The sequence below is a fragment of the Lactuca virosa genome, chromosome 6 (assembly GCF_052849685.1).
Source record: "Lactuca virosa cultivar CGN04683 chromosome 6, Lactuca_virosa_CGN04683_v6, whole genome shotgun sequence".
In the NCBI taxonomy this organism is placed as follows: domain Eukaryota; kingdom Viridiplantae; phylum Streptophyta; class Magnoliopsida; order Asterales; family Asteraceae; genus Lactuca; species Lactuca virosa.
Genome location: NC_136431.1, coordinates 97861291 through 97873400, shown reverse-complemented (window position 1 = coordinate 97873400; position 12110 = coordinate 97861291).

Sequence of the window (12110 nt, the reverse complement as noted above, 5' to 3'; positions counted from 1 at the left end):
CCGAAATATATGTAAAAGGACAACTAAGGCCCATTTCACATGTAAGGCATTTACAGGCCCAAATAGCACGCAAATAGTATCCAAGGTCCGTCGCACATGTTAATGGGTCAGTGAGGCCCAATAAACAATTACATAGTGTTCAGGACCTATCAAACATATAAATGGGCCATTAAAGCCCGATAACCTAAAACTGATTAAAATCAATCCGTTTATTTGTTTGTTCTTGGTTTTGGTTCCATTATTCACTAAAATAGTATAAAAGGCCCACTTTTTGTAAAAATGACGTTATTGGCCCAATTAGCCAAAAATTTACAATTAAGGCCCAACTTTAGTAAAATAACACTTTAGTCCCCATTTTGTTCAAAACTTGTATTTATGACTAGTTTTTGGTAAAAATAACATTTTAAACCCATTTTTGTCAAAATATCATTTTTGGCTTGATATTTGTGAAATCACACATTTTTCTGGTTTTGGGCTTTTCGGACCTAGATGTTGGAAAATTTGTAGAAAAATCATCGTAAGTCGAAATTTGGATCCGTAAATTCTGGATGATTGGAAATTTTGTCTACTTTGTTCACAATTTTTCTCATAATTTTTAATGGCTTCTAACAAGTGTGAAATTGCTCACCTTCACAGGCTGGTCCGAAATTATTTCAAATCTGATAGGCAGTTTTGTAAAATTCGCCAAAAATTGTAGAAAAATCGTATGAAAACGTGAGAGTAGTTATTTAGGTGGTCAAAACAGTTCGAGATTGGACCAAAACTTTTCTGTGAAGGGCTGATTTTTTAGTTTAGTTTATAGATCTTGCGACACAACACTCATTTTTACTATTTTAAGTGTATAAATCCCAGATCTAGTAGTTTACATGTATTATATGTGATAACACATACTTTTCTCAAGGTTTTCATGTAGACCCAAGTGATAAACTTAATATTCTTAACATATTTTTAGATTTATGAAGTAAATAGCACATAATCACCAAATAAGTCATGAAAAACACACATATTCATGCATATACACATAGATCTACATAAAGCAACTTGTATTCTCCCCCAAAACCAAGTAAAAATCGAAAATAGGGGGTATGAACTCACATTGCTTTGAAGATTTTGGTTCTTGATGAAGATTAGAGGGGTTTTCGGCCTTACAAGCTCCCTTGAAGAGGTTTTTCGAATTTAAGGTGTTCTAAGGAACATGAATCATGAAATAAAATGTTTAAGAGTGTGGATTTTAACATGGAATGAAACCAAATCAATTTAGAATGATGATAACTTACCAAAATGAATGGATCTTTGATGGATTATCCTTGGACTCTCACAAGCACACACGAAAATTTTAGGGAGAATGGATGGATTTTGTTTGTAGTTCTAGAGAGAAATCTTGTGATTTGAAGGTGAAAATGGAGGAGCACCTTGGCCGAGATTATGAAGGAGAAGAAGAGTGATGTGAAATAAGGTTATTAGATGAAGGTTTAGAGTCCTAGAAGTATGAGATTTGTGATTGGTTAACCTCTAGATATTAGGGAGGTGTCATCTCTTAAGCAACCTTTGTTAAACTCCCCCCCCCCTTTTTTTATAGATGGGCCGAGAGTTTTGGTTAGGAGAAAGGAATTGAGGGAATTTGGGCCTTCTCTTAACTTGATCGAATTTTTGGAGCCCAAATGATATTTTTAGGCCCATTGGGCCTTTAGGGTATCTCACAGCCCAATAGTATAAAAGAATGGGTTCTAGAGTCCATTAAGGTTAATTGGAGTTGTTATGGCCCAATAAGGCCCATTAGGGTTAAAATGAATCATTCTAAGCCCAAATGGTCCAAAATGTCATAGATTTGTGAATTGGGTCCATTTAGAATCCAAATAGGGTTTCCAAGCCCAAAATGGTTGATTTGGATGCTTATTGGTCCATTAGGCCCAATAAGGAAATCCTAGTCCAATATGGATTCAAACCGGGATTCTTAGGGTATTCAGACTCTTAGTTGAACACATGAGGTGTATTTAAATGAGCATAGAGCATGATTTTCTCTTAGTGTACAAGTTATTACACTAAGGGAATAATTACATGAGAGTAGAATGTCCTTGCAAAAATGCTAGTTGTGACAGAAGGCATGTGTGAGCCGGTACTTGAGCATTTTGAGGAGAGATATTCGGGAGTTCATGGCGAACTCATCATATCGGACATTGGCTATGTTACAGACCAATGTCAGGAGGAGAGAGATTGAGCTGGAGATTCAGACCAGAGAGGAGGGAGAGTCTCAGGGAAGAGACATGAGACTAGTCCATTCGCAGCTGGCGACGAAGAGGGCTAAGCCCGCTGATACGAGAGCAGGAGGCCAGAAGGGCCACACTTGTGGAAAGTGCGACAAGAGTCATGAGGGATCTTGCCGAGCAGGGATTTGCTACAAATGTGGCAAGGAGTGGCATATGGCGAAGGACTGACCCAAGGGATTTGTGGTTTGCTTTCATTTCAACTAGACAGGCCACCGGAAGGCCGAGTGTCCTCAGCTCCCTCAGGGATCAGCGCAGGTTTCTACTCTTGCTTCTTTGCGCGTTACCGATGGCCGACCGGTGAAGGCCGAGGCTTAGAGAGCTTGTGGGAGAGCATTACAGCTGACTGCAGAGGAGGTCTGTGCAGCACCTGACGTTGTTGCTGGTACATATCTCCTTATTCATGTTATTTTGAGATTTGTTATGCTTATACTGTGTTTATATAGGTACTTTTCTTGTGAATTTTGTGCCTGCCTTGGTGTTATTTGACTCGGGTGCGAGTCGATCTTTCGTGTCCTTATCGTTTAGTCGTCACATTAGTGTTAGACGTGAGGCGTTGAGTCGACCGTTGGGGGTTTCTATAGCTGATGAGCATGCGGTTTATGCCACCGATGTATTCTAGGGATGTGTTTTAGAGATTTTTGGTGTTGATTTTCCGATAGATCTGGTGCCGATAGCGATGCGTGATGTCTGTGTCATAGTGGGCATGGATTTGTTGAGTCGATTTGGAGCCATGATTGACTGTGAGCATCAGATGGTGACCATACTAGACCCTAGTGTGGGAGTACTTACTGTTTATAGCAAGGGAACTAGATCGGGATCAGCTTTCTGCTCTGCCGCCAGGGAAAGACAGAGTCTATAGCAGGGATGCATGGGCTTTTTAGCATATGTGATTGATACGCTGGTAGCCACTGAGAGGCCAAGTTCTGTTTCCGATTTCCCCTAGTATGTGAGTTCCAGGATGTTTTTCCCGAGGAATTGTCGGGTGTGCCTCCTGAGAGACAGGTGGAGTTCCGGATCGATCTGATTCTGGGGGCGGTGCCTATTGCCAAGGCACCTTATCGTCTTGTGCCGCCCGAGATGCAGGAGTTATCCTCGGAGCTTCAAGTGCTGCTGGGGATGGGTTCATTAGACCGAGTAGCTCACCGTGGGGAGCGCCGATCCTTTTTGTCAAGAAAAAGGATGGTTCACATCAGGTGTGCATCGATTACCGGGAGTTGAACAAGTTGATGGTCAAGAACCGTTATCCACTACCGAGGATCGACGATTTATTCGATCAATTGTAGGGAGCATCTTGGTTTTCCAAGATTGATTTGAGATCTGGGTATCATCAGATGAGGGTCTGCGAGGAGGATATCCAAAAGACGACCTTTCAGACTCGTTATGGGCTTTACGAGTTTGTGGTGATGCCTTTCGGGCTCACCAATGCACCGCCAGCATTCATGGACCTCATGAACCGGATGTGTAGGGCCATGTTGGATCGGTCTGTGATCATGTTCATCGATGATATTTTAGTGTACTCGAGGTCTAAGGAATAACACGAGGAGCATTTATGGGAGATTCTTTGAGTGTTGAGGATGGAGAAGCTTTATGCGAAATTCTCCAAGTGTGATTTCTGGTTACGAGAGGTCTAGTTCTTGTGACACCTTGTTAACCAGAATGAGATTTTGGTCGACCCGGCCAAGATCGAGGTAGTCATGCAGTGGGAGGTGCCAAGGTCCCCATCCGAGATCAGGAGTTTTCTGGGTCTGGCAGGCTACTATCGGAGGTTTATCAGAGATTTCTCCAAGATTGTTGATCCTCTCACCAAATTGACCAGAAAGGGTGTTATCTTTGCTTGGGGCCCTGGGCAGCAGATATCATTCGAGACTCTTCGCCAGAGATTATGCGAAGCTCCAGTGCCATCCCTTCCGGATGGAGTAGAGGACTTTATAGTCTACTGTGATGCATCCATTTCGGGGTTGGGTGCCGTTTTGATGCAGAGGGGGTACATGATAGCATATGCATCGAGGCAGCTGAAGCCTCACGAGACGAGATATCCCACCCATGATTTGGAGCTGGGGCGATGGTATTCGCACTCAAGATTTGGCGCCACTACCTTTATGGTGTCCGATGTACCATATACACGGAACATAAGAGCCTGATATACATTATGGATCATCCCAACCTAAATATGATACAGAGGAGGTGGTTAGATGTAGTGAAAGACTATAAATGTGAGATTTTGTATGATCCTGGCAAGGCTAATGTGGTAGCCAATGCCCTGAGCCGTAGAGAAGCGAGTGCTCTGATCTGAGACATGTGTATGAGGATGACGGTGATGACTCCAGTCTTAGATACCATCCACGAGGCCCAAGTGGTGGAAATGAGACAAGAGAACCGCAAGAGAGAACGGGTGGTTGGGCAGATTTTTGAGTTTGAGACGGATGGACGTGGGCTCATGACCTACCATGGACGGATATGGGTGCCATACATGGGTGGATCTCGATAGACTTTGATGGAGGAGGCCCATAAGTCGAGGTTTTCCATTCACCCTGGGGCCACTAAGATGTACTTGGATTTGAAACGCGAATACTGGTGACCCTGCATGAAAAGAGATGTGGCATGGATAGTCGAGAGGTGTTTGACCTACCGCAAGGTCAAGGCAGAGCACCAACGCCCTCATGGAAAGTTGCAGCCCTTGGAGATTCTCCTATGGAAGTGGGAGCAGATTTCCATGGATTTTATTACCAAGTTACCAAGGACTAGGCGGGGTGTCGATGCGATTTGGGTGATTGTAGATCGGTTGACAAAGGGTGCTTACTTTCTGGCTATAAGTGAGAGCTCTTCTGTGGAGAAGTTGGCCGAGGTCTATGTGCGAGAGGTGGTGGCACGGAATGGGGTGCCAAAATCGATAGTGTCAGATCGTGATGTGCGTTTTACTTCCAGGTTCTAGAAGAAATTTCATGAGGAGTTGGGTACCCGGCTACATTTCGGCACCGCATACCACCCCCAGACAGACAGGCAGAGCGAGCGGATGATTCAGATGCTTGAGGACATGCTACGCGCATGTGTTATAGATTTCGATGGGAGTTGGGACTCCTACCTGCCCTTGGTTGAGTTTTCATACAGCAACAACCATCACTCCAGTATTGGGATGCCTCTCTTTGAGCTTTTATATGGGAGGAGGTGTCGGAATCCCATCTGTTGGGGGGAGGTCGGGAAGAGAGTGATAGGGAGCACTGAGATAGTGCTCAAGACGACAGAGCAGATCCAACAGGTTAGACAGAGGTTGCTAACGGCCCAGAGTCGTCAGAAGAGCTACGCAGACAGGAGACATTCTGAACTAGAGTTTCAGGTCGGTGATTTTGACCTCCTGAAGGTATCCCCATGGAAAGGGGTGATTCAGTTCAGGAAGCGGGGTAAGTTGTGTAGGGTTTTGAGCATTCTAACACTCCTAAGGTGTTCATGCAACCCTAGAAACCTTGGATCTATGTTTGACTAAGATACATGCAAAATTGAAAACCTTGAGAGCCTAGAAAACATAAAAGTAAGCTAGAAAACATACCTTGTAGTAGCTTGGATTCCTTGAAAACCTTGAGAGCCTAGCACCCCAAGTGTGATGCCTCAAATGTCTCACACAACACCAAATGCACTTGGAATAAACTTTGAGAGAAATGTCACACTACTTGAAATCGGCTAGCCCTCTTCTTTCTTACTAGTAGCCGATTTTGGTCTACCACATGTTGCTTATATAGTGTGTCATAATTAGGGTTACACCATGTAAATCCTAACTTGACATGGCTCTTCATTTCCATGATCCATGGGTTTAAACTTCCATGGTGCATTCATGGAGCATCTTATGGGTTTTAGCCCAACTTGATAATCCATGAAGCATTTAGCCCACTATACAAGTATGGATGATTGACACAATCAACCCATATATTTAATTAGTCATCTTTTGATCACTTAATTAATAGTAGATTAATTCTTGGTCAATGCTAGTTAAATATTATTAATATATTAGAACTTATAATATATTAATAAACCATAAGTGTTATTTCTCTCATTTTAGTTTATCCAAATGAATGATGCCATGCAACCCAAATGGACCATGCCAACCGGGTCAAGTACATCCCAGAAATAGTTATGAACTTAGACACCTAATCCAATAGTCTCCTACTTGGATAAGTCTAATAACTATATCTGTAATAATAACTTCATGAACCGATCAGCAATCGTAGCTCTTTCAAGGTCTCTCGGAACTGAGATGATGATGATACACCATTTAAGATAAGTGATCATATAATCCTCTGTTCTAGATATCAGTCAGACAAATACATGGAACAATGTCTTACTTATTGTCCAGCAGTTTGTTTCCCGATTTCCGATTTGTTTGACATATAACTTAAGTGAACATATCAACTTAGTTCTGACCGGGACCGGTACATGGGTCAACACAAAATTATCGAGGGGCCCAGATCTCGATTCTAATCCAAGAAGGAACAGATAAACTTCGACTCATATGCTTGTTATACTACTTGTTGAATCACACACAAAAGCACGTTTTATAACATCGAGTTACCAATGCGTTTTCGTACAATCAATGTATAACCAACTCATAGGCAACAAGTCATATCTCTAGGTTTGAAGACTTATATGATATTATCGTCTCACGATCACTCGAGATAAATTCCAGTGAGCGTGGGTTGAATCCAATACTCAGAACTTATGAGCACTCATGAGTGTTGTAGCACCACTTTTTCCAACATCTTAGACCTCTACAAGCCAACCCATGACAGTCTTGATTCATATCTACTTCCAACATATGACCGACTGTGGATGGTTTGAATAACTTACTCATTCAGGAAGAGCGACTTAGTTATTCCGGAAGTCAAAACATGCAAAGTGAAACACAAGAATAATCGAATCAAATATGGTCTCAGAACTTATGAATATAAATAAAACATCTTTTATTTATCACCATATAGATTACACATTATTCATTGCATATTGTTTCAAACTATCAACTTTATACTTGAATTAAAACAATAGTTGTCCCATGCTCCAAGCATGTACACTATGGTTTTTTTTCCTAAACACTAGTCATGCCATACACCAAGTATGCACACTATATTTTTCCAAACATTAGTGTTGAATCATGAAAGTGACCCTCTTGAACTTCAGCTACCGCAACAGCTACCGCATCCAAATCAGCTACCGCAACCAATCCAGCACCCGCAGTCATTTCTTCATCAGCAACCACAATCAGAGCTTTTTGCTACCGCAGTCAATTTAGCTAGATTACTTTACTTGTCTTTATTGTAATACACTCTATGGACCAGTATGCCTTGCATGTCTACTCATAGAGATGTAATCTAGTGTTCTTCATGAGTCTCTATAAATAAGAGCTCATTCTCTTGTATTCAATACGGATAACTTACGATCTATTCTGAATACATTTCTCCAAAGTTATCTTCTCTATTTCTCTATCTTTCTACTCTTCACTTCTTACTCTCAATTGTTACTAGAACATAACTGATTATAACCTCTCTCCGGAGCAAGTCTTTGAGACTTAATCACTAAGTTTGATCTTCCTTATTAACTTGGTTTGAATGCATTCCGTGTTATGAATCAACTTATGTGTATACTTGATATAACAACTGTTGTCATTTCTATTTCTTTATATTTCCGCAACTAACTCTCTAACTAGTTAACTCTAACTTATTAATATTATTGTTGAGCTTTTAGATCCTTTGAGATTAACTATTCCGCAATCTACTTGTTCTAACGTTTTGTTCAAGTGTGTCTCCAAGTTTTTCTCTCAACAATTGGTATCAGAGCCATAGTGGTTGTTTTTTGAAAACGGAACTCTGATTTTTCAAAGGGCCTTCTATACCACTAAAGCTCATTTCTTCAAACAAAAAAAAACAATTTCAAATGACACAATCATTATCTCTGAATGTTTCCAACAGTGTTGGTGGTTCTAACCGAGCCCCAATACTGGTAGCAAATGAATATCATCACTGGTTCTAACCGAGCCCCAAGGATGGCGGAAACGTCCGAGGGTGGAGGACTTCATATAAAGTATCACAACAAAGAGTATAATAGTGCTCAAAGTAAATACAACCATCATAAATATAATTGAAAAGGTTACACCATAGTATATGTTTACATGTTTCAAAATCAATTACATTATGATGACAAAATAAACTGTTTGACGATTTAACGTCCCATCCTCAAAGTGCTGATGTTTTCCTGTTTCACTGATTTCCTGAGAATACAAGTAGTTTTGAAAAGTGTCAACAATTAAGTTGGTGAGTTCATAAGAGTTTTGTTGGAGAAAGAAACCGTTTTCCTTGAAAAAGCGACAAAGTATGTTTCCAGAAAATCCAATATTGTCTTTATTAAGTGAAATGAATGCTTCTAAGTTATGCGATAATGAACCCTAGAGGGACTCATAGATTCCTCCTACAATCGCCCAGTGTATATAAGTTATATAAAATTTAAGTTAAATAAACCGTTGAATATAATGGGTCTGCCCTAGGTCCACAACCAAACAAGGAACAGGAGATGAGGCGGGCCCACCAATTCTAAGTCGATCGTGACTAGATTCTTATATAACTCTAGCATATACACTTAGCAATTTTAGGTAGAGCCTAACAATTCTAGACGTAATGTAGTCTTAATAGAGATATGTTTCCAAAGAAAATCCGATATTTTCCTTAAAGAGTGAATCGTAAGTTTCTATATTAACGAATAGTGCATCCTAGAATTTCCTGTAGTTTCCTTCTATAATCTCTAAGTGTATATAAGTTATATAAAATTTAAGTTAAATAGACCGTCGAATGTAATGGGTCTGCCCTAGGCCCACAACCAAACAAGGAACAGGAAATAAAGCGGACCCCCCAATTCTAAGTCGATCATGACTAATTTCTATATAACTCTAGCATATACACATAGTAATTATGGCTGAAAACTAACAATGCTAGATAGAATGTAGTCTTAAAAACCAAAGACCGGGACTATGCTTATCATAATTCATCAAGAAGTGGTAGTGGACATAAACTATACATATCATAATTCACCAAATAGTGGTAGTGATAGTGCTCATGAATTATGCATATTATAGTTTATCAAATAGTGATAGTGGACATAAGCTATACATATCATAATTCACCAAATAGTGGTAGTGATAGTGCTCATGAATTATGAATATTATAGTTTATCAAATAGTGATAGTGGTTGTGAACCTAAACTATACCTATTATAGTTCTAGCATGCTTGTTTGTGATGTATAAGGACCCTTTTCTATGTAAGTCGAATGTATAGCAAAATATAACTATGTGTTATCATGCCTTATTTTGGTACTAATGGTAATAATAGATGATTCTTACAATTTAGTGAGTATTTCCTGTCATATAAATATACCACAACAAGAAACACATGTAAAATATGAAATCCTCAAAGATTAACACTTTGCTCAACAAGTTACAAAGTGTGATGAAAGTTATAAACTGTTATCTAGATTTTTACCTTCCTACACCGTTTTAGAAAAATCATAGAAAAATCATACGAAGTCGAAAACTGAATCCGTAAATTCTGAGAGTTCACAAAATGTGTCTAGTTTATTCATAATTTTAATTATGATTTTTGGAAGTCTTTAACTTGTGATAAAATGTTCACATTCACAGACTGGTCCGAATTCGTTTCTGAAGTGATAGGCAGTTTTGTAAAAATCACCATAAATCGTAGAAAACTCGTATGGAGGTGTGCAAATAGTAATTTTAAAGGTATGAACCTGAACTATTCGTACCTAATATAGTTTTGAAAACTAAAATGTTTAAGTTTTCCAAAACAGTCCGTGAATGGAGTTAAACTTTTCTGATGAAGGCTGTTAAATGAGTTTAGTTGTGTTCTTGGTGTAAGTCGAATGTATAGCAAAATATAACTATGTGTTATCATGCCTTATTTTGGTACTAATGGTAATAATGGAGGATTCTTACAATTTAGTGAGTATTTCCTGTTATATAAATATACCACAACAAGAAACACATGTAAAATATGAAATCCTCAAAGATTAACACTTTGCTCAACAAGTTACAAAGTGTGATGAAAGTTATAAACTGTTATCTAGATTTTTACCTTCCTACACCGGTTTAGAAAAATCATACGAAGTCGAAAACTGAATCCGTAAATTCTGACAGTTCACAAAATGTGTCTAGTTTATTCATAATTTTTATTATGATTTTTGGAAGTCTTTAACTTGTGTTAAAATGTTCACATTCACAGACTGGTCCGAATTCGTTTCTGAAGTGATAGGCAGTTTTGTAAAAATCACCATAAATCGTAGAAAACTCGTATAGAGGTGTGCAAATACTCATTTTAAAGGTATGAACCTGAACTATTCGCACCTAATACAGTTTTGAAAACTAAAATGTTTAAGTTTTCCAAAACAGTCCGTGAATGGAGTTAAACTTTTCTGATGAAGGCTGTTAAATGAGTTTAGTTGTGTTCTTGGTGTTTTAACTTGTATTCCCCCCTTAAAACTTAAGAAAAACATGAAAAGATAGGGGTATGAACTCACCTTGAGTGATTTCAGTAGATGGATGATGGGGAAAAGAAGTGTTCAACTCAAGAACACTTGGGAGATGCTTGAAGATTCGAAGATCTAACAACAAATATGACGATATTTGTGTAAGATATCTATGATTTGTGTAGAAGGAAGTGAAATAATTATATGGAAGATGAATATACTTACCAAAAGTGAAGGAAAACTTGATGATCAGCCCTTGAATCTCGAATTTGAAAGAGAGAGAAGTGAGAGAAAAGTGTTTGTTCTTTGGAGGAAAATGAGAGAAATGAGAGAAAGTGTTAGGAGAGAGGATAGATTTCTGCCTTGACCAAGAGTATGGCTGGTCAAATGGTGGGGAAAGTACTCTTGAATGACCAGGTATGGTAGGGAGGGGTGTGGGCTGGTCATGGAGTGGGTGTGGGTGGTTGCTTGTATCATACACTGAGGCAAAGTCAACACTCCACCACAAGATCTTACTTAATATATTTTATTCTCAAATAATGTTTTCCCTAAAAATATGCTGAATTTATGAATATATGGGGCCTTATATATCAAAATATAAGTTTGGGTGAAAATCCCTCGTCAAAATAGTTAAAAACGGGCTTAAAACGGAGTCGGGGTCGAAAACCGGGTGAAAATCGCAAAATTCGAAGTCAGGAGGGTGACTCCGGCCTTAACTGCCTTGGATCCGAAGTGAAGGCCTGGTCGCGGATGCGGATTCGAAGAGGAAAGGGGGCTGCGGTCCGATCAGGAGGGCTGCGGTCGGTGGCTGCGGTCGGTGGCTGCGGCTTCCTGGCTGCGGCTCGCTGACTGCGGCTCGCCGGCTGCGGCTTGCTGGCTGCGGCTAGGTGGCTGCGGCTCCTCCAGGAGACTCCGGTTCAAGGAGGGTTTGATCCCTATAGAGGGACTCCGGCCCTAAGAGGCTATTTTCGAAGGTATCTGTGACAACCGTCAAATTTCGGTCAAGTCAAAGTCAAACAAAGTCAACAAGTCAAACCGGTCAACTCCAATAACCCTTGTATGTTAGGGTTTACGTTATGTAATCACCATACAATTCGCTATTTTAATGAGAAATCATCATTTGGAAAGTTCATGTGTTTGATTTTCCTTAGCCTTAACAGTGCTAAATAACGAACCAAAGCGATAAAACACTATTGCACAATCATCGGGGTTGTGTACGACACTAAAACACGGTTTAACGGGGTTTACGAACCTTACGTTGTGAAGCCGGACACTCAAATTAATCACAAACGAAACCTCTCTAAATCGTTTTCACTCTATCTCTTTCTATT